Genomic DNA, 25,057 nt, shown 5'->3' on the forward strand with positions numbered 1-25,057 from the left:
CAGGTGTATTAGTGCGTGCACGTCCCATCCTGTGCAGGTGTATCAGTGTGTGCAGGTGTATTAGTGTGTGCATGTCACACCTGTGCAGGTGTATTAGTGTGTGCATGTCACATCTGTGCAGGTGTATTAGTGAGTGCATGTCACACCTGTGCAGGTGTATTAGTGCGTGCATGTCACACCTGTGCAGGTGTATTAATGCGTATATGTCATACCTGTGCAGGTGTATTAGTGCGTGAACGTCACACCTGTGCAGGTGTATTAGTGTGTGCATGTCACACCTGTGCAGGTGTATTAGTGCGTGCATGTCACACCTGTGCAGGTGTATTAGTGCGTATATGTCATACCTGTGCAGGTGTATTAGTGTGTGCAGGTGTGTTAGTGCGTGCATGGAACACCTGTGCAGGTGTATTAGTGTGTGTGCAAGTGTATTAGTGCGTATAAGTCACACCTGTGCAGGTGTATCAGTGTGTGCATGTCACACCTGTGCAGGTGTATCAGTGTGTGCATGTCACACCTGTGCAGGTGTATTAGTGTGTGCAGGTGTATTAGTGCATGCATGTCACACCTGTGCAAGTGTATTAGTGCGTGCATGTCACACCTGTGCAGGTGTATTTGTGTGTGCAGGTGTATTAGTGCGTGCATGTCACACCTGTGCAGGTGTATTAGTGTGTGTGCAGTTGTATTAGTGCGTATAAATCACACCTGTGCAGGTGTATTAGTGCGTGCACGTCCCATCCTGTGCAGGTGTATCAGTGTGTGCAGGTGTATTAGTGTGTGCATGTCACACCTGTGCAGGTGTATTAGTGTGTGCATGTCACATCTGTGCAGGTGTATTAGTGAGTGCATGTCACACCTGTGCAGGTGTATTAGTGCGTGCATGTCACACCTGTGCAGGTGTATTAGTGCGTGCATGTCACACCTGTGCAGGTGTATTAGTGCGTGCATGTCACACCTGTGCAGGTGTATTAGGGCGTGCATGTCGCACCTGTGCAGGTGTATTAGTGTGTGCAGGTGTATTAGGGCGTGCATGTCACACCTGTGCAGGTGTATTAGTGCGTGCATGTCACACCTGTGCAAGTGTATTAGTGTGTGCACGTCACACCTGTGCAGGTGCATGTCACACCTGTGCAAGTGTATTAGTGTGTGCACGTCACACCTGTGCAGGTGTATGTCACACCTGTGCAAGTGTATTAGTGCGTGCACGTCACACCTGTGCAGGTGTATACTTCCAAAAGCGATGCAGCGCACAAATGAAACCTTCACTTTCTACTGAGAGCTTCGATGACGACACAAAAGGTAACAGTCTTTTTTTTTTAAGTAGTTCAAAGGTCATATATTGTCGTCACCTTGCGGCGGTGCTCACGTGACCTCTGCGTGTTTACATATTTGGACTTGAATTGCTTTGTTTGCGCGTCAAAAGTAAGGTGACGTCGCGGATGAATAGACGAGTCCTGTTAAAAGGGACAAGCGGTATCAAATGGATGGCCGAGTAAAGTTTCCGAATTGATGAAAGGTTAGAATGCCGCCGAAAAAGTCAACAACAAAGACTTTTAAAAGGCTTGTGGGCGTCTCGTCCTCGCCGTTTGGACGACGTCGGCTCCCGGAAAGCCGTCAAAGTAACTTTAAGAAGCCGCGAAAAAAGAAAAGTGTTGGCTTGCTAGGCTACGCGAGCTAATGCTAATGCTAATGCTAGCTAACCTTCTGCTGTTTGACGTCCCTGGCCGCCGATTAAAGGCAGCTTTCCGCCGCCTCCGATTCCCGCCGACAGCCATCTGTTTGGGGGGGAAAAGTCGCTTTTTTAAAAATCCTACCGAGCTGAGTTTGGAGCAACATGTTGTTGTTTTTCCATCTTCATTCACTTGCCTTTATTTTGACCTTTGGTTACTCGACACCAACGTTGACGTCATTGCCATGGCAACGTAGCCCCGCCCACTATGGCGGACTGTGTATTATTTGCATGGACTCTTATTTCTATGCAAATACTTTAAATTTGTCCAAAGCCTGTTTTTCAAATGTTTTTTTTTTTCTGCATGACCAAACTAATTTTGTAATAATTATTTATAATAATTCATTAAAATTATGAATATAATTATTGCGCCGTATAATTGTGTGAGAATTATAATTGTAGTCATAGTTATACTTAATGCAATAATACAAAATGTATTTTATTGGTGGTGATTTTATTCTATAAAACATAATTAATATTGTATTATAATAATCAATACACTAGCAATCGTTAAAATCATCCACCCATCCATTTCCTACCGCTTGTCCCTTTCGGGGTCGCGTGGGGTGCTGAAGCCTATCTCAGCTAAAATTGTGCGGAAGGCCGCGTACACCCTGGACAAGTCGCCACCTCATCACCGGGCCAACCGTTATTATATTACATATTGTATTTTAATAATAATATGTAAATATTGACATCTACAACAAATATATCAATTGAATACAATTTAATATTAACACAATTTATTAGTATTATGCAATAGTATATAAACAGTAATATTGAGTTTTATATAATATCAATTACAGTAATAATTCTTAATATCAAACAGTAGTTACAATACAAAAGGGTTATTAATAATATATAAATAGGAATACTGATTTAATAATACAATTTATTAGTATCATTCAATAATAATAGTATATAAATAGTAATATTGAATTTTATATAATATAAATTACGTTAATAATAATATAATGCAGTAATTACAATATAAAATGGTTATTAGTAATACGTATTTAAAAATATTGACATTTACAACAAACTAATACAATGTAGTAGTATCATTTAATACTAATACAATTTATTAGTATCATTCAATAATAATAGTATATCAATTACATTAATAATTCGTATTTGTTGATATAATACAGCAGTTACAATTTTAAATGGTTATTAGTAATATGATTAGAAATATTGACATCTACAACAAATGTATAACTTTAATACAATTTATTTGTACCATTCAAAAATAATAATTTTATTGAATTGTATATCATATTAGTACATTTATAATTCGCAATTAATAGTATAATACAGCAGTTACAATATAAAATGGTTATTAGTAATATGATATAATTAGAAATAGTGATATCTACAAATACACAACTTTAATACAATTAGTATCATTCAATAAAAATAGTATATAAATAGTAATATTATTGAATTCTATATAATATCAATTAAATTAATAATTTGTAATTACTCATATAGTATAGTAGTTACAATATAAAATGACTAATAGTAATATGTAATTAGAAATATTGACATATACAATTTATTAATATCATTCAATAATAGTATATAAATCGTAATATTTAATTGTATATAATATCAATTAAATTAATAATTCGTAATGAATAATATAGTACAGTTGTTACAATATAAAAAGGTTATTAGTAATATACCATTAGAAATATTGACATATACAACAAATAAATTACTTTAATATCATTTATATCATTCAATAATAGTATAGATATAGTAATATTTTAGAATTTGAAATATCAATTGCATTAATAATTCGTTATAAATATAATACAGTAGTTACAATATAAAATGGTTATTAGTTATAATTTATAATTAAAAATATTGACATCTAGAACAATTATACAACTTTAATACAATTTAATTATAATACAATTTATTAGTATCATTCAATAATTGTACATAAATAGTAAAATTAATGCATTTCATATAATCTCAATTACATTAATAATTCGTAATTAATACTATAATACAGTAGTTGCAAAACAAAATGGTTATTAGTAATATTATATAATTAGAAATATTGACATCTACGACAATATACAACTAACACAATTTTATTAGTATCATTCAATAAGAGTTTATGAATAGTAATATTAAATTGTATATAGTATCAATTACATTGATAATTCGTAATTAATAATATAATACAGTAGTTACAATATAAAACAGTTATTAATATATAATTATAATGATTGACATCTACAACAAGTATATAACTTTAATACAATTTAATAATACAATGCATTAGTATCATTCAATAATAGTATATACATGGTAATATTATTAATTTGTATACAGCATCAATTACATTAATAATTCGTAATTAAAAGTAGTTAAGTTAAAATATAAAATGGTTATGAGAAGGAAGTTGTAATATTTCATAACTAAAAGTGACAATTATGAAAAAAGTCAAAGGTATAAAAACATTTTTTTGTGTTCGGAAATGTCACAATGCTACAAGAATAAGATATTTTATGTGGCAATTTTAGACATGAAAAACTTGTTGCATTTTAATTTGTTTTTTTTTTTTAGAAAAGTCTAAATTAGTAAAAGTATGAAAGCAGAACATGATTATTGACTTGTATTGTGTCAGAAGTTGAACAAAAATATGACATATAACAGACTGCATGTGTATTTGCATACATGTTTTATTTTATACACGTTTTCACTTATTGAAAGAAAACAATGGCAATTCTGAATATGACCACTAGATGGTGTCCAAGTGCAGTGGTACTCAGGTTGTTACGTCATCAGACCTTGGCGTTCATCACAACAAAGGTGTTAAAAAACCATAAAAATAACAAAAATTTGAAAGGGAATTCTACCTTTGCAACCTCATTATTTTATTGGCTAAGTTTTATATTCATAAATGTAAGTTTCTTAATACCCGTCCTATCTTTTGTGCCTTTTTAAAAAAGATCTGGAACTTTACATTAAAACGATCTCTACCTCTAACAACAAAAAAGCTGTGAAAACGATGATGCTGTGTTCCAAATTTAAGTTGTTTTGATGGATCTGAATAAGCCTACGACTTTGCAATTTGTTTATTATATATATATATATATAAATATTTTTGTATTCTATTTTTATTATTTTGAACTTACAACCCCCTTGCGCTGTTTTGTACTTTTTTCATAATGTTTTATATTGTTGTTTGACTTACTGTTTGTAATTGTTGAAATTTATAAATAAACCTTTAAAAAAAAACAAAAAAAAAAACAAAGGTGTTAAAAAACTCTCTCTCTCTCTCTCTCTCTCTCTCTCTATATATATATATATATATGTATATATATGTATATATATATGTAGGTGTGGGAAAAATCACAAGACTACTTCATCTCTACAGAACTGTTTCATGAGGGGTTCGATCAATCATCAGGAGATTTTAATGGAAGCATTCACATACAATGGTTTATATAGGGCACAGAGTGGGTGGGTACAGGCAGGCGTATGGGCGTGGTGATTGGCTCATGTGTTACCTAGGAGGTGTTTCCGTCTGTGGCGGCATGTTGAAATGATTTCACTGCGCTTGTTGAGGGATGATAGATCTGGATGATATATAATAAACAGTTTCTCTTTTAAGCATAGGTTGCATCTTTTATTACCACTGTTGTAAGGTGTGCTGGATGCAAGAATTTGCCATGTTATTGAATATTCAACATTATTGTCTTTGAGGTTCCAAATGTGTTTGCTGAGTTCTGTAGAAGTCCGCAAAGTCTAGTTTCTAAAGGAGGCGTTGTGATTATTCCATCTTGTTTTGAACGCTCCTTCGGTTAATCCTACGTACGTGTCGGATGTGTTAATGTCCTTGCGTGTTACCTTTGCTTGGTAAACGACTGATGTCTGTAAGCACCCTCCGTTGAGAGGGCAATCAGGTTTCTTGCGACAGTTACATTCCTTATTGGTTTCAGAGTCCTTTAGTCTGGGGGCGGGCAGTCCTTTTGCAATTGCTTTGTTGTGGTTTGAAATGATTTGTTGCATGTTATTCATACAGCTGTAGCTCAATTTAATGTTGTTCTTGTTGAATATTTTTCTTAGGGTGTTGCCTTTGGGGAAGTGTTTGTCGATCAGAGTGAGGAACTTGCGGCCGATGTTGGTTGAGACGTTTTTGCTGAATGGGGGGTTGTACCAGATGATGTTTCGTTTTCTGCTCTTTTTTGGTTGGTTTCCTGGAGTGGGTTCATAGGTGAGGGTGAAGTTGTATCCGCTTTCATCAAGTGCTTTCTGGTACGGGGGGGTTGCTTGGTCGAATTCAGCCTTTTATTAATTCCGGTAGGTATTCTTTTCGTGGTGGTGGGTGGGTGGTTGCTGTCGTGGTGCACGTATTGGAGTGTTGTGTTGGGTTTCCTGAATGGTTGGTAGCTGTTGTTTCTCAGGTTGAAAGTGACGTCAAGGAAGTTGACTTGTTGGCTTCATGGATGGATATATATATATATATATATATATATATATATATATATATATATATATATATATATATATATATATATATATATATCCATCCATCCATTTCTACCGCTTATTCCCTTTCGGGGTCGCGGGGGGCGCTGGCGCCTATCTCAGCTAAAATTGGGCGGAAAGCAGGGTACACCCTGGACAAGTCGCCACCTCATCGCAGGGCCAACACAGATATGTATATATATTTATTTGTAAAAAATAAATTTAGACAAATTGTAGCTCAAATAAAGGAGGAAATGTATAAAAAGAGGAATTAATTGAATAAACAATAGCATGTATTTCTATATATATATATATATATATATATATATATATATATATATATATAACTGTGAAGCAAACAAGAAAATGGGTAGAATACATAATAAAATAAATGAAGCAGGATTGTAATAATTACAAATGGACATCTATGATTATTAATGTATTGTACTCTAGCCTTTAAATAGACTCCCTTTTTAGACCAGTTGATCTGCCGTTTCTTTTCTTTTTCTTCTATGTCCCACTCTCCTTTGTGGAGGGGGTCCGGTCCGATCCAGTGGCCATGTACTGCTCGCCTGTGTATCGGCTGGGGACATCTCTGCGCTGCTGATCCGCCTCCGCTTGGGATGGTTTCCTGCTGGCTCCGCTGTGAACGGGACTCTTGCTGCTGTGTTGGATCCGCTTTGGACTGGACTCTCGCGACTGTGTTGGATCCATTATGGATTGAACTTTCACAGTATCATGTTAGACCCGCTCGACATCCATTGCTTTCCTCCTCTCCAAGGTTCTCATAGTCATCATTGTCACCGACGTCCCACTGGGTGTGAGTTTTCCTTGCCCTTATGTGGGCCTACCGAGGATGTGGTAGTGGTTTGTGCAGCCCTTTGAGACACTAGTGATTTGGGGCTATATAAGTAAACATTGATTGATTGATTGATTTTTTTCTTTATTTAATTGGTGTATTTGCATATGCTGTGTGTTGTTGTTTTTTGGGGGGGGGGGGAGGTATGTTTGGGATATAAACAAAAATATATATTTTGACATTTAGGGCAGACACCAAATATGTGAATATGATGTCCTGGATAAGAATGTCTGATGTTAAAAAACAATGGAAAATGTATTGTGATTAATCACATTTTGTTTGTTGTAATTGGTCATTTTATACTTGTATGTATTCTCATACCTGGACAACATATGAAACATGATTTGCATACAGTAATTATGCTAATTTAGGAATTAGACAATAGCTATAAAAGTATATTTATTTATTAAAAAAAAGTAAACAAAACATTTTCACGCAATCAAGTTAGAAAGCAAAAATAAATAAATATCTAGTCTTCATCTTTTACATCAAGTTTTCTGACTTCCTTCCCGTGATGCAAATTGAGCAAGTCGATTTCAAGCCAACTTTTTATCTAAACAGCATGAAATTGTGTTGATTGACAGGTGGAATGTTGATGATGTCACTGATCAATAATCAATTGTTGTCATCATCAGGAGTCCATAACAAAACTACATAGTTCATAAATACCAGACTGATGTACTTAGAAAACAACAAAAAGTGTGTACTGAGCACACTACAAAGTGTGTACTGAGCACACTACAAAGTGTGTACTGAGCACACTACAAAGTGTGTACTGAGCACACTACAAAGTGTGTACTGAGCACACTACAAAGTGTGTACTGAGCACACTACAAAGTGTGTGTGTACTGACCACACTACAAAGTGCCTACACGCCACTCTAAAAAGTGCGTACACTGAGCACACTACAGAGTGTGTGCGTGCTGAGCACGCTACAGAGTGTGTGCGTGCTGAGCACGCTACAGAGTGTGTGCGTGCTGAGCACGCTACAGAGTGTGTGCGTGCTGAGCACGCTACAGAGTGTGTGCGTGCTGAGCACGCTACAGAGTGTGTGCGTGCTGAGCACGCTACAAAGTGTGTGTGTACTGAGCACGCTACAAAGTGTGTACTGAGCACACTACAAAGTGTGTGTGTACTGACCACACTACAAAGTGCCTACACGCCACTCTAAAAAGTGCGTACACTGAGCACACTACAGAGTGTGTGCGTGCTGAGCACGCTACAGAGTGTGTGCGTGCTGAGCACGCTACAGAGTGTGTGCGTGCTGAGCACGCTACAGAGTGTGTGCGTGCTGAGCACGCTACAGAGTGTGTGCGTGCTGAGCACGCTACAAAGTGTGTGTGTACTGAGCACGCTACAAAGTGTGTACTGAGCACACTACAAAGTGTGTGTGTACTGACCACACTACAAAGTGCCTACACGCCACTCTAAAAAGTGCGTACACTGAGCACACTACAGAGTGTGTGCGTGCTGAGCACACTACAGAGTGTGTGCGTGCTGAGCACACTACAGAGTGTGTGCGTGCTGAGCACACTACAGAGTGTGTGCGTGCTGAGCACACTACAGAGTGTGCGCGTGCTGAGCACACTACGAAGTGTGCGCGTACTGAGCACACTACGAAGTGTGTGCGTACTGAGCACACTACAAAGTGCGTGTGCGTGCTGAGCACACTACAGAGTGCGTGTGCGTGCTGAGCACACTACAGAGTGCGTGTGCGTGCTGAGCACACTACAGAGTGCGTGTGCGTGCTGAGCACACTACAGAGTGCGTGTGCGTGCTGAGCACACTACAGAGTGTGTGTGCGTGCTGAGCACACTACAGAGTGTGTGTGCGTGCTGAGCACACTACAGTGTGTGTGCATGTTGAGCACACTACAGAGTGTGTGTGCGTGTTGAGCACACTAGAGAGAGTGTGTGCATGCTGAGCACACTACAAAGTGTGAAGTGAGCACACTACAGAGTGTGTGTGCGTGCTGAGCACACTACAGAGTGCGTGCTGAGCACACTACAGAGTGCGTGCTGAGCACACTACAGAGTGCGTGCTGAGCACACTACAGAGTGCGTGCTGAGCACACTACACAGTGCGTGCTCAGCACACTACACAGTGTGTGCTGAGCACACTACAGAGTGTGTGTGCGTGCTGAGCACACTAGAGTGCGTGCTGAGCACACTACACAGTGCGTGCTGAGCACACTACAGAGTGCGTGCTGAGCACACTACAGAGTGCGTGCTGAGCACACTACAGAGTGCGTGCTGAGCACACTACAGAGTGCGTGCTGAGCACACTACAGAGTGCGTGCTGAGCACACTACAGAGTGTGTGTGCGTGCTGAGCACACTACAGAGTGTGTGTGTACTGAGCACACTACAAAGTGTGTGTGTACTGAGCACACTACAAAGTGCGTACACTGAGGACACTACAGAGTGTGTGTGTGTGTGTGTGTGTGTGTGTGTGTGTGTGTGTGTGTGTGTGTGTGTGTGTGTGTGTGTGTGCTGAGTACACTACAGAGTGTGAAGTGAGCACACTGCCAAAATATGTTGGAATTGCTACTTGTGACAATCCAAGGTGAAAATGTGAAGTATGTTTGGCTTTTCTGTCCAAGTAGTTGTTGAAGTACGTGAAATAACATTCCTGCTACCTTGCAACTGTCATCCATCCATCCATCCATCCATTTTCTGTCATGTCAGCTTTATTTGTCAGCCGTGTGTCAAATGTCAGACATTTATGAAGACTGTCACTCATTAGTGGACATTAGTGTCACTCCCACTCACCTGAAAGCTAACATTCACAACGACTGAGTCAACTCCTGACCTGGGTTTCCTTCCCCACTCATCACTTTTGACAGCTCTGAACTTTTCTCACCTTTCTTACGTTTTACATTTCTTACCTTTCTTATCTTTTTACGTTTCTTACCTTTTTTTACTTTTACTTTTTACATTTCCTACCTTGCTTATTTTTTTAACTTTTCTTGTCTTTTTTTACTTTTACATTTCTTACTTTGTACTTTTTGTTACTTTTTACATGCCTTACCTTTTGTTTGTTTTGTACTTTTTTTACCTTTCTTATTTTTTACTCGTCTTACCTTTTTTTACTTTTACCTTTCTTACTTTGTACTTCTGTTAATTTTTAAACTTCTTACTTTTCTTTTTACACGTCTTACCTTTTGTTTTACCTGTTAACTTTTTTTAACTTTTTTTTACCTTGCTTACTTTTTACATTTCTTAACTTTATTTTTATGTTTCTTACTTTTACATTTACCTTCTATATATATATATATATATATATATATCTTACTTTTACATTTACCTTCAATTTGACTTAACTTTTTTACATTTCTTACTTTTCTTACTTTTTTTTTTACATTTTTTACCTTTTTTTTTTACATTTTTTATCTTACCTTTTTTACTTTTAGTTGTTAATTCTTACATTTCTTACGTTTCTTTTTACATGTCTTACCTTGTTTGTTTTTCTTGTTACCTTTCTTAATTTTTTACTTATTACCTTGCTTACTTTTTACTTTTTGAAGTTACTTACTTTTTACATTTCTTACCTTTCTTTCTATACATCTTACTTTTACATGTTTGCATTTACCTTCAATTTGACTTCTGTTACCTGTTCTTACTTTTTAATTTTGTTAAACTTCTTTTTACTTTTGTTACTTTTTTACATTTACCTGTTTTTTTACCTTTGTTCCCTTTCTTGCCTTTATTTTTTTACTTGTATTACCTTTTCTTTCTGTTTTTATTTATTTTTTACCTTTCTTAATTTATACTTGTCACTTTGCTTACTTTTTACTTTTGTTAGATGACTTATTTTTCTTACCTTTCTTACTTTTTTGTATCCTATTTTTCACATTTACCTTCAATTTGACTTAACTTTTTTTACATTTCTTACTTTTCTTCCTTTTTCACATTTTTTACCTGTTTTTTTTTACATTTTTTATCTTACCTTTTTTACTTTTTGTTGTTAATTCTTACATTTCTTACTTTTCTTTTTACATGTCTTACCTTGTTTGTTTTACTTGTTACCTTTCTTAATTTTTTACTTATTACCTTGCTTACTTTTTACTTTTTGAAGTTACTTACTTTTTACATTTCTTACCTTTCTTTTTATACATCTTACTTGTACATGTTTGCATTTACCTTCAATTTGACTTCTGTTACCTGTTTTTTTTTTAGTGAAGTGAATTATATTTTATATAGCGCTTTTTCTCTAGTGACTCAAAGCGCTTTACATTTAAACCAGTGTGGGTGGCACTGGGAGCAGGTGGGTAAAGTGTCTTGCCCAAGGACACAACGGCAGTGACTAGGATGGCGGAAGCGGGAATCGAACCTGCAACCCTCAAGTTGCTGGCACGGCCACTCTACCAACCGAGCTAAACCTTTGTTACTTTTCTTACCTTTATTTTTTTTACTTGTATTACCTTTTTTTTCTGTTTTTATAAATTTTTTACCTTTCTTAATTTATACTTTTTACTTTGCTTACTTTTTACTTTTGTTGGATTACTTATTTTTCTTACCTTTCTTACTTTTTATGTAACCTATTTTTTACATCAATATCAGGTTATATAGGCGTTTAGTAGGTACTGATTGATCAATATCAGGTTATATAGGTGTTCAGTAGGTACTGATTGATCAATATCAGGTTATATAGGCGTTCAGTAGGTACTGATTGATCAATATCAGGTTATATAGGCGTTCAGTAGGTACTGATTGATCAATATCAGATTATATAGGCCTTTAGTAGGTATTGACCAACCAATATCAGGTTATATAGGCGTTCAGTAGGTACTGATTGATCAATATCAGGTTATATAGGCGTTCAGTAGGTACTGATTGATCTATATCAGGTTATATAGGAGTTTAGTAGGTACTGATTGATCAATATCAGGTTATATAGGCGTTCAGTAGGTACTGATTGATCAATATTAGGTTATATAGGCGTTCAGTAGGTAGTGACCGATCAATATCAGGTTATATAGGCGTTCAGTAGGTACTGATTGATCAATACCGGGTTATATAGGCGTTTAGTAGGGACTGATTGATCAATATCAGGTTATATAGGCGTTCAGTAGGTACAGGTTGATCAATATCAAGTTATATAGGTGTTAAGTAGGTACGGATTGATCAATATCAGGTTATATAGGTGTTCAGTTGGTACTGATTGATCAATATCAGGTTATATAGGCGTTCAGTTGGTACTGGTTGATCAATATCAGGTTATATAGGCATTTAGTAGGTACTGATTGATCAATATCAGGTTATATAGGCCTTTAGTAGGTACTGATTGATCAATATCAGGTTATATAGGCGTTCAGTAGGTACTGATTGATCAATATCAGGTTATATAGGCGTTCAGTAGGTATGGATTGATCAACATTAGGTTATATAGGCGTTCAGTAGGTACTGATTGATCAATATCAGGTTATATAGGCGTTTAGTAGGTACTGATTGATCAATATCAGGTTATATAGGCGTTTAGTAGGTACTGATTGATCAATATCAGGTTATATAGGCATTCAGTAGGTACTGATTGATCAATATCAGGTTATATAGGTGTTTAGTAGGTACTGATTGATCAATATCAGGTTATATAGGCGTTCAGTAGGTAGTGACCAATCAATATCAGGTTATATAGGCATTTAGTAGGTACTGATTGATCAATATCAGTTTATATAGGCGTTTAGTAGGTACTGATTGATCAATATCAGGTTATATAGGCGTTTAGTGGGTACTGATTGATCAATATCAGGTTATATAGGCGTTCAGTAGGTAGTGACCAATCAATATCAGGTTTTATAGGCATTTAGTAGGTACTGATTGATCAATATCAGGTTATATATGTGTTCAGTAGGTACTAATTGATCAATATCAGGTTATATAGGCGTTCAGTAGGTACTGATTGATCTATATCAGGTTATATAGGCGTTTAGTAGGTACTGATTGATCAATATCAGGTTATATAGGCGTTTAGTAGGTACTGATTGATCAATATCAGGTTATATAGGCGTTCAGTAGGTACTGATTGATCAATATCGGTTATATAGGCGTTTAGTAGGTACTGATTGATCAATATCAGGTTATATAGGCGTTTAGTACGTACTGATTGATCATTATCAGGTTATATAGGCGTTTAGTAGGTACTGATTGATCAATATCAGGTTATATAGGCATTTAGTAGGTACTGATTGATCAATATAAGGTTATATAAGCGTTTAGTAGGTACTGATTGATCAATATCAGGTTATATAGGCGTTCAGTGTGTACTTGATTTAATCTTCATAGCAATAATGTCTTATTGTGAAAATCCTCATGCAGAAAATGCTTTTTTTCAACCAAAAAAGGTTTGAAATGGATTTATGCTTTGTTTTTTGTCTAATACAACACATTATACACACATTTGTTTTACATCCATCCATCAACTGGATGGATGGATGCTGTTGTTGTTGTGTGCTGGGTGTTGTCACTTCCTGTCGTCGTGTGCCGGGTGTTGTCACTTCCTGTCGTTGTGTGCCGGGTGACAACGAGGGCGTGGGGTCGAAAAGCCGTCATGTTTGAGAAAGCAAATGTCAGCCAGAGCACTTAAGCGAGCAACACAACAATTTCAAGTCAAACGTCAGACGGGCGTAAAGTGGAGCGTTTGATCCCATCCATCATGGCGGATGTTGTCCACACCCTCTGATATCACCATGGATCATCTTCCTCTCTCGCAGGATGCTTTAATAGACACTTTTATCCTGACGGCCGCATCTCAACACATTTACATCTCTGCTTCTTTCTCCGCATGAGGCTGACAGCTTTTATGTCTTCAGAAGTGACAAAATGCCTACAATTATCTTCATGACGATACCAGTGGACGATATCATCGCACTCGGCACACCTTGGAGCACCGCTTTTCAACCATTTCGATACGGTCTGATGTGCCGCAGGGATGAGTAACCGTGTAATACTCTTCCATATCAGTAGGTGGCAGCAGGCAGCTAATTGCTTTGTAGAGGTAGGAAACAGCGGGAGGCAGTGTGCAGGTAAAAATGTTTCTAATGCTTAAACCGAAAATAAGCAAAAGCTGAGCGCCCCTAAGAAAAGGCATTGAAGCCTAGGGAAGGCTAGGCAGGACGAAACTAAAACTGAACTGGCTACAAAGTAAAAAAAAACATCAAAAAAACAGAATCCTGGACGACAGCAAAGACTTACTGCTGCTTACAGCAAAATACAAAATAAACATAACATAAAATTGTGAAATTAATTCATAATGGTATTAAATACATCATTTTTCTGTACAGTACAAATAATGATACTACTACTAATAATAATACTAAACTGCCTTTACTGTAATCTTTCATTTAGTTTATTACAAAATATCACCATTCAGTATAATGTATTATGTTTTATTACATTTATATAGAATGTACACATTCTTTTCTTACAATATTTGTTTGTGTTTTAGGCTGATATTTACATGTACAGTAGTCGTACAGTAATGACAATCACAGCTAATTATTTGTGTTGACTTCATCCAGCAAACCACAACATGTGAATATTAATATGCTGTAGAATATCCTATTTTGTTATAGTTTTGTATGTATTTATTTGTAGCTGAGATAGGCACCAGCGACCCCAAAGGGAATAAGCGGTAGGAAATGGATGGATGGATGTATTTATTTGATTTAACATCTGTTTGTTTTGATAACCACACAAAGTTTCAGCAGGTACTTTGTATTTTATTACATTTATATTCAATTGTATACATTTTTACAATATTCTTTGTATTTTATAGCCCTGTGATGAGGTGGCGACTTGTCCAGGGTGTACGCCGCCTTCCGCCCGAATGCAGCTGAGATAGGCTCCAGCATCCCCCACGCCCCAAAAAGGGACAAGCGGTAGGAAATGGATGGATTTAATCATTCAATTTACACTTAAAATAATTGTATTAATTTCACAAAAAATATTTTCCGCTTAAACGTTTTTTTTTCCAACAGGCTCAACCTTCATCCAGCAAATTGAAAAATATTATACAGTTTTAATTACGATGCACTATCTTTTATTTTAATAATGTTTTTAGTTGTGTTGTTTTATATTTTACATGAGTTATATCATGACGTATACAGACGACAACAAAACATTAGAAAGTGTAAATATGGTGCAGTATTATATTTTGTATGCTATTTTATATTTATAAATATTTGTTTGCAGAAATAGATATTAGACGTATGTATGATAATCAAAACTGAAATGTATACAATTAAAACTTATATTTAAATTAAAATATCCCTAAATACAATATTTAGTTTGTAAGGATCTCATTGACCACAAGGAGGCAGTGTTGTCCCTTTTTACTTACACTGACTTTTTTTTTTTATTCATGCATGTGTGTATGTATATATATATATATATATATATATATATATATATATATATATATATTTTTTTTTATATATATATATATACATACACATACATACATATATATACATGCATACATGCGTTATGATAGACCAGGGGTCACCAACGCGGTGCCTTTATGGACCAGATGAGTCGCCCGCTGGCCTGTTCTAAAAATAGCTCAAATAGCAGCACTTACCAGTGAGCTGCCTCAATTTTTAAAATTTTGTTTATTTACTAGCAAGCTGGTCTCGCTTTCCTCAACATTTTTAATTCTAAGAGAGACAAAACTCAAATAGAATTGTGAAAATCCAAGAAAATATTTTAAAGACTTGGTCTTCACTTGTTTAAATAAATTCATTTATTTTTTACTTTGCTTCTTATAACTTTCAGAAAGAACATTTTACAGAAAAAATACAACCTTAAAAATTATTTTAGGATTTTTAAACACATTTACCTTTTAAATTCCTTCCTCTTTTTTCCTGACAATTTAAATCAATGTTCAAGTAAAATTTTTTTATTTTTTATTGTAAAGAATATTGAATTGAATTATATTTATATAGCGCTTTTCTCTAGTGACTCAAAGCACTTGACATAGTGACACCCAATATCTAAGTTACATTTAAACCAGTGTGAGTGGCACTGGGAGCAAGTGGGTCAAGTGTCTTGCCCAAGGACACAACGGCAGTGACTAGGTTGGCGGAAGCGGGAATCGAACCTGCAACCCTCAAGTTGCTGGCACGGCAAATACATTTTTTTAAATTCTTAATTTTAGCTATTGTTTTCTTGACGAAGAATATTTCTGAAATATTTCTTCAAACTTGTTACGATTAAAATTCCCCCAAAATTATTCTGGCAAATCTAGAAAATCTGTAAAAATCAAATTTAAATCTTATTTCAAAGTCTTTTGAATTTCTTTTAAAATTTTTGTTCTGGAAAATCCAGAAGAAATAATGATTTGTTTTTGTTAGAAATATAGCTTGGTCCAATTTGTTATATATTCTAACAAAGTACAGATTGGATTTTAACCTATTTAAAACATGTCATCAAAATTTTAAAAGTAATCTTAATCAAGGAAAATTACTAATGATGTTCCATAAATTTTTTATTTTTATTTTTTCCAATTGATTCGAATTAGCTAGTTTTTCTCTTCTTTTTTTCAGGTAAATTTTGAATTTTAAAGAGTCGAAATAGAAGATAAACTATGTTTCAAAATTTAATTTTAATTTTTTCCTGTTTTCTCCTCTTTTAAACTGTTCACTTAAGTGTTTTTTTTCATCCTCCCGGTAAAAGTTGGAGATGCCACCTCAGTAGAAGAATTTAAGTCTCACCTTAAAACTCATTTGTATACTCTAGCCTTTAAATAGACTCCCTTTTTAGACCAGTTGATCTGCCGTTTCTTTTCTTTTTCTTCTATGTCCCACTCTCCCTTGTGGAGGGGGTCCGGTCCGATCCGGTGGCCATGTACTGCTCGCCTGTGTATCGGCTGGGGACATCTCTGCACTGCTGATCCGCCTCCGCTTGGGATGGTTTCCTGCTGGCTCCGCTGTGAATGGGACTCTCGCTGCTGTGTTGGATCCGCTTTGGACTGGACTCTCGCGACTGTGTTGGATCCATTATGGATTGAACTTTCACAGTATCATGTTAGACCCGCTCGACATCCATTGCTTTCCTCCTCTCCAAGGTTCTCATAGTCATCATTGTCACCGACGTCCCACTGGGTGGGAGTTTTTCCTTGCCCTTATGTGGGCCTACCGAGGATGTCGTAGTGGTTTGTGCAGCCCTTTGAGACACTAGTGATTTAGGGCTATATAAGTCAACATTGATTGATTGATTGATAATTTATTCTCTACAAAAAACGTCCATAAAAGGAACAAAAAATGTACGACGGAATGACCGACAGAAATACCCATTTTTCACATATACATAATTTTTTATTAAAGGTAAATTGAGCAAATTGGCTATTTATGGCAATGTATTTAAGTGTGTATCAAACTGGTAGCCCTTGGCATGAATCAGTACCCAAGAAGTAGCTCTTGCTTTCAAAAAGGTTTGTGACCCCTGATGTAAACCAGGGGTGCCCATTACGTCGACCGCGGGGGGTGTGTCAGTCGATCTCCAGCCAGGCTTTTAAAAAAAATAGACCTAAAAATGAGTGATCATCAATCTTCACCAAGACGTCACTTAAATGACATTCACGGTACCGGAGGGTCTTGTGAGATGACGCTGGCTGCTGCAAGATCATTATTATGAAAATATGACCGAGAGGAAGGCGAGAAACACTTTTCATTTCAACAGACTCTCGCGCCGTACCTTCCGTCAAAACTCTAAAGGCCGACTGCACATTTCCTATCTTCACAATAAAAGCCCTGCTTCATGCTGCCTGCGCTAACTAAATACAGAGTCTCGGAAAACTGGCGTTCACAAGAGACTCTTATTTTGTTAGCGCAGGCAGCATGAAGCAGGGCTTTTATTGTGAAGATAGGAAATGTGCAGTCGGCCTTTAGAGTTTTGACGGAAGGGACGGCGCGAAAGTCTGTTGAAATAAAAAGTGTTTCTCGCCTTCCTCTCTGTCATTTTTTCATAATAATGAACTGGCAGCAGCCAGCGTCATCTCACAAGACCCTCGGGTGCCGTGAATGTCAATCAAGCAAGCTACGGAATTTTCCGCCAATGTTTTTCTTGTAAAGTGTATGGAAGCTGGATGAATTAGATGCCAAAAACCAACCACTTTCATGTGGTATTGTACAGAAAGGACCACTTTTTTTCTCCTCCATTTGAAAATGTGGGCGTTATCATCATTACTGTCTGATTCCAATCAATGCAAGTCATCAGAATCAGGTAATACACCAACTTATATTATTGTCTTTGTGAAAGAAAGACATCTATATGTGTTACACATGCTTGTATTATCATTAAACACATTTAACTTGTTTACAAAAATGTCTCTTTCATAAATAAATAAATATAAATGATATATATAAATGAGGTCGATCCCCTCGAGTTGGTCAATTGAACAGTAGCTCGCCTGCAGAAAAAGTGTGGGCACCCCTGATGTAAACAAACCACGGTGCGTTCAAGGACCGCCAAAATTAGTGGGACAAAACAGCGCTCGCCCAATACTGAAATCAGTGAAGCATGTTTAATAAAAACTATGTGCTTTATGACAATTAGGGAAGTTTGTGTCATGTTTGTTCTCCAACAAACTATATTAAAACAAAAAATATACTTTTTTCCCTCATCTTTTTCCATTTTCCATACATTTTTTGAAAAAGCTCCAGAGAGCCACTAGGGCGGCGCTAAAGATGCAGCTCTAGAACCGTGGGGTGCCGACCCCCGGTCTAGACCATCCTGGTGTATTAATATTCACCTTCTAGAGCAGGGGTCACCAACGTGGTGCCTTTAAGGACCAGATGAGTCGCCCGCTGGCCTGTTCTAAAAATAGCTCAAATAGCAGCACTTACCAGTGAGCTGCCTCTATTTTTTTAAAATTGTATTTATTTACTAGCCAGCTGGTCTCGCTTTGCTCGACATTTTTAATTCTAAGAGAGACAAAACTCAAATAGAATTTTGAAAATCCAAGAAAATATTTTAAAGACTTGGTCTTTGTTTAAATACATTTTTTTTTTTTTTTTTTTACTTTGCTTCTTATAACTTTCAGAAAGACAATTTTAGAGAAAAAATACATCCTTAAAAATGATTTTAGGATTTTTAAACGCATATACCTTTTTACCTTTTAAATTCCTTCCTCTTCTTTCCTGACAATTTAAATCAATGTTCAAGTAATTTATTTTTTTTATTGTAAAGAATATTGAATTGAATTATATTTATATAGCGCTTTTCTCTAGTGACTCAAAGCACTTTACATAGTGACACCCAATATCTACGTTACCTTTAAAGCAGTGTGGGTAAAGTGTCTTGCCCAAGGACACAACGGCAGTGACTAGGATGGCGGAAGCGGGAATCGAACCTGCAACCCTCAAGTTGCTGGCACGGCAAATACATTTTTTTAAATTCTTAATTTTAGCTATTGTTTTCTTGACGAAGAATATTTCTGAAATATTTCTTCAAACTTGTTACGATTAAAATTCCCCCAAAAATTATTCTGGCAAATCTTGAAAATCTGTAGAATCAAATTTAAATCCTATTTCAAAGTCTTTTGAATTTCTTTTAAAATTTTTGTTCTGGAAAATCTAGAAGAAAAAATGATTTGTCTTTGTTAGAAATAAAGCTCGGTCCAATTTGTTATATATTCTAACAAAGTGCAGATTGGATTTTAACCTATTTAAAACATGTCATCAAAATTCTAAAATTAATCTTAATCAGGAAAAATTACTAATGATGTTCCATATATTCTTTTTTTAAATTTTTTCCAAAAGATTCGAATTAGCTAGTTTTTCTCTTCTTTTTTTCGGTTGAATTTTGAATTTTAAAGAGTCGAAATTGAAGATAAAGTAGGTGTCGAAATTTAATTTTCTTTTTCTTCGGGTTTTCTCCTCTTTTAAGTGTTATTTTCATCATTTATTCTCTACAAAAAACGTCCGTAAAAGGAACAAAAAATGTACGACGGAATGACCGACAGAAACACCCATTTTTTCACATATACATAGATTTATTTATTAAAGGTAAATTGAGCAAATTGGCTATTTATGGCAATTTATTGAAGTTTGTATCAAACTGGTAGCCCTTGGCATGAATCAGTACCCAAGAAGTAGCTCTTAGTTTCAAAAAGGTTGGTGACCCCTGATGTAGATCAGGGGTGCCCATTACGTCGATCGCGAGCTACCAGTCGATCTCCAGCCAGGCTTTAAAAAAAATAGACCTAAAAATGAGTGATCATCAATCTTCACCAAGACGTCACTTAAATGACATTCACGGTACCGGAGGGTCTTGTGAGATGACGCTGGCTGCTGCAAGATCCTTATTATGAAAATATGACCGAGAGGAAGGCGAGAAACACTTTTTATTTCAACAGACTCTCGCGCCGTACCTTCCGTCAAAACTCTAAAGGCCGACTGCACATTTCCTATCTTCACAATAAAAGCCCTGCTTCATGCTGCCTGCGCTAACTAAATACAGAGTCTGGGAAAACTGGCGTGCACAAGAGACTCTTATTTTGTTAGCGCAGGCAGCATGAAGCAGGGCTTTTATTGTGAAGATAGGAAATGTGCAGTCGGCCTTTAGAGTTTTGACGGAAGGGACGGCGCGAAAGTCTGTTGAAATAAAAAGTGTTTCTCGCCTTCCTCTCTGTCATTTTTTCATAATAATGAACTGGCAGCAGCCAGCGTCATCTCACAAGACCCTCGGGTGCCGTGAATGTCCATCAAGCAAGCTACGGAATTTGCCGCCAATGTTTTTCTTGTAAAGTGTATGGAAGCTGGATGAATTAGATGCCAAAAACCAACCACTTTCATGTGGTATTGTACAGAAAGGACCACTTTTTTTCTCCTCCATTTGAAAATGTGGGCGTTATCATCATTACTGTCTGATTCCAATCAATGCAAGTCATCAGAATCAGGTAATACACCAACTTATATTCTTGTCTTTGTGAAAGAAAGACATCTATATGTGTTACACATGCTTGTATTATCATTAAACACATTTAACTTGTTTACAAAAATGTCTCTTTCATAAATAAATATAAATGATGTATATAAATGAGGTAGATCCCCTCGAGTTGGTCTATTGAAAAGTAGCTCGCCTGCAGAAAAAGTGTGGGCACCCCTGCTGTAAACAAACCACAGTGGGTTCAAAGACTGCCAAAATTAGTGGGACAAAACGGCGCTCGCCCAATACTGAAATCAGTGAAGCATGTTTAATAAAAACTATGTGCTTTATGATAATTAGGGAAGTTTGTGTCATGTTTGTTCTCCAACAAACTATATTAAAACAAAAAATATACTTTTTTCCCTCATCTTTTTCCATTTTCCAGAAATTTTTTGAAAAAGCTCCAGAGAGCCACTAGGGCGGCGCTAAAGATGCAGCTCTAGAACCGTGGGGTGCCGACCCCCGGTTTAGACCATCCTGGTGTATTAATATTCACCTTCTAGAGCAGGGGTCACCAACGTGGTGCCTTTAAGGACCAGATGAGTCGCCCGCTGGCCTGTTCTAAAAATAGCTCAAATAGCAGCACTTACCAGTGAGCTGCCTCTATTTTTTTTTAAATTGTATTTATTTACTAGCCAGCTGGTCTCGCTTTGCTTGACATTTTTAATTCTAAGAGAGACAAAACTCAAATAGAATTTTGAAAATCCAAGAAAATATTTTAAAGACTTGGTCTTTGTTTAAATACATTTTTTTTTTTTTTTTTTTTACTTTGCTTCTTATAACTTTCAGAAAGACAATTTTAGAGAAAAAATACAACCTTAAAAATGATTTTAGGATTTTTAAACACATATACCTTTTTACCTTTTAAATTCCTTCCTCTTCTTTCCTGACAATTTAAATCAATGTTCAAGTAATTTTTTTTTTTTATTGTAAAGAATATTGAATTGAATTATATTTATATAGCGCTTTTCTCTAGTGACTCAAAGCACTTTACATAGTGACACCCAATATCTACGTTACCTTTAAAGCAGTGTGGGTAAAGTGTCTTGCCCAAGGACACAACGGCAGTGACTAGGATGGCGTAGGCGGGAATCGAACCTGCAACCCTCAAGTTGCTGGCACGGCAAATACATTTTTTTAAATTCTTAATTTTAGCTATTGTTTTCTTGACGAAGAATATTTCTGAAATATTTCTTCAAACTTGTTACGATTAAAATTCCCCCAAAAATTATTGTGGCAAATCTTGAAAATCCGTAGAATCAAATTTAAATCCTATTTCAAAGTCTTTTGAATTTCTTTTAAAATTTTTGTTCTGGAAAATCTAGAAGAAAAAATGATTTGTCTTTGTTAGAAATAAAGCTCGGTCCAATTTGTTATATATTCTAACAAAGTGCAGATTGGATTTTAACCTATTTAAAACATGTCATCAAAATTCTAAAATTAATCTTAATCAGGAAAAATTACTAATGATGTTCCATAAATTCTTTTTTTTAATTTTTCTCCAAAAGATTCGAATTAGCTAGTTTTTCTCTTCCTTTTTTCGGTTGAATTTTGATTTTTAAAGAGTCGAAATTGAAGATAAAGTAGGCGTCGAAATTTAATTTCCATTTTTTTCCTGTTTTCTCCTCTTTTAAACTGTTCACTTAAGTGTTATTTTCATCATTTATTCTCTACAAAAAAAGGCCATAAAAGGAACAAAAAATGTACGACGGAATGACCGACAGAAATACCCTTTTTTTTAATATATATATATTCATTTATTAAAGGTAAATTGAGCAAATTGGCTATTTCTGGCAATTTATTGAAGTGTGTATCAAACTGGTAGCCCTTGGCATGAATCAGCACCCAAGAAGTAGCTCTTGCTTTCAAAAAGTGTAAACAAACCACGGTGCGTTCAAGGACCGCCAAAATTAGTGGGACAAAACGGCGCTCGCCCAAAACTGGAATCCGTGAAGCATGTTTAATAAAAACTACGTGCTTTATGACAATTAGGGAGGTTTGTGTCATGTTTCTCCTCCGACAAACTATATTAAAACAAAAAATATATATTTTATTCCCCTCATCTTTTTCCATTTTCCGCACATTTTTGAAAAAGCTCCAGAGAGCCATCTTGGTGTTTTTAATATTCACCTCCTAGAACATTCCTCCTCCTCTGTGCCAGACTTGAAAGCGGCGTGTGGGCCAGATGGCGAGCGTCCCGTATCTGTAAATAATAATAATAATGCAGATTAGCGCGTGCTAATGGTGCGTGGGCGGGATTACAAAAGTAATCTGATCATGAGTCTCTCCTCAGGAGGACATATTTGCTGGATAAGAAGTGCAGAGAGCAGAAAGTCACATGCCGGAATGTTCTTCCCACATCAACATATCGCCGTATAAATAGAGATCTTCTCAATGATGTAAGCGGCGTTGATATGGTCGCCCACCTGAGGCCAACCTCCACAAATATTGACCACGTTCTCAGCCGTCTTGGAGCTCTGCACGACATCTTCTTCTGTCGGTGTGCAGAGACTCCAGCTGCAAGGCCAGGGATTGAGGGAATTGTCCGTAAAGTTAGTCATCAACACACCACATTATGTTGGTAGACAAAGATTGTCTATTTGACAGGAGAGCCCTGCAGCGTTTTTTTATAATTGACCACAATCTGTAAGTCACTGGTCAAAGATCCTATGTGGCAGGAGCGCTTTGCTGTTTTGCAGGGCCGATGGAAGAAAAGCATGAGTCAAAGATTGTCTATATGTGACAGAAGTGTTTTATTGTGTTTAATGATTTGCTTTAAAAACAGTAGTCAAAGATTGTCTATTTGTGACTGGAGTTTTTTTTATCGTGCTTCATGATTTACTTTAAAAACAGTAGTCAAAGATTGTCTATTTGTGACTGGAGTTTTTTTATTTTTTTAAATTGTGGTTCATGATTTACTTTAAAAACAGTAGTCAAAGATTGTGTAAATCTGACGGGAGTTTTTTTTTTTTTGTGCTTCATGATTTACTTTAAAAACAGTAGTCAAAGATTGTGTAAATCTGACGGGAGTTTTTTTTAATTGTGCTTCATGACTTACTTTAAAAACAGTAGTCAAAGATTGTTGAGATGTGAGAGGAAGTTATTTTTTATGTTTAATGATTTGCTTTAAAAACAGTAGTCAAAGATTGTCTATTTGTGACATGATTTTTTAAAATTGTGCTTAGTGATTTACTTTAAAAACAGCAGTCAAAGATTGTGTAAATCTGAAGGGAGTTTTTATTTATTTATTGTGCTTCATGATTTACTTTAAAAACAGTAGTCAAAGATTGTCTATTTGTGACTGGAGTTTTTTTTTTTAATTGTGCTTCATGATTTGCTTTAAAAACGGTAGTCAAAGATTGTCTATTTGTGACAGAAGTGTTTTATTGTGTTTAATGATTTGCTTTGAAAACGGTAGTCAAAGAGTGTCTATTTGTGACAGAAGTGTTTTATTGTGTTTAATGATTTGCTTTAAAAACGGTAGTCAAAGATTGTCTATATGTGACAGAAGTGTTTTATTGTGTTTAATGATTTGCTTTAAAGACTGAAGTCAAAGATTGTCTATTTGTGACAGAAGTGCTTTATTGTGTTTAAAGATTTGCTTTAAAAACGGTAGTCAAAGATTGTCTATTTGTGACAGAAGTGTTTTATTGTGTTTAATGATTTGCTTTGAAAACGGAAGTCAAAGATTGTCTATTTGTGACAGAAGTGTTTTATTGTGTTTAATGATTTGCTTTAAAAACGGTAGTCAAAGATTGTCTATTTGACAGGAGAGCCCTGCCGCGTTTGATAATTGACCACAATCCGCGTAATACTGTAAGTCACTAGTCAAAGATCCTATGTGGCAGGAGCGCTTTGCTGTTTTGCAGGGCCGATGGAAGAAAAGCATGAGTCAAAGATTGTCTATATATGACAGAAGTGTTTTATTGTGTTTAATGATTTGCTTTAAAAACGGTAGTCAAAGATTGTCTATTTGTGACTGGAGTTTTTTTTTATTGTGCTTCATGATTTACTTTAAAAACAGTAGTCAAAGATTGTCTATTTGTGACTGGAGTTT

At 35.9% G+C, this 25,057-nt stretch overlaps 1 long non-coding RNA gene across 2 annotated transcripts; it reads left to right on the plus strand.

Moving 5' to 3' along the window:
* The first annotated feature begins 1,134 nt into the window (after positions 1-1,134).
* On the plus strand, positions 1,135-23,809 carry LOC133539503 (uncharacterized). 2 transcript variants are annotated; one of them, XR_009803407.1, is made up of 3 exons: positions 1,135-1,296; positions 14,849-14,951; positions 23,294-23,809. It is a non-coding gene; the product is annotated as an uncharacterized LOC133539503 (long non-coding RNA). The 2 variants fall into 2 exon arrangements; XR_009803408.1 differs by lacking the exon at positions 23,294-23,809 and adding an exon at positions 15,051-15,130.
* The last annotated feature ends 1,248 nt before the right edge of the window (positions 23,810-25,057 follow it).

The sequence above is a fragment of the Nerophis ophidion genome, linkage group LG21 (assembly GCF_033978795.1).
Source record: "Nerophis ophidion isolate RoL-2023_Sa linkage group LG21, RoL_Noph_v1.0, whole genome shotgun sequence".
NCBI lineage: Eukaryota > Metazoa > Chordata > Actinopteri > Syngnathiformes > Syngnathidae > Nerophis > Nerophis ophidion.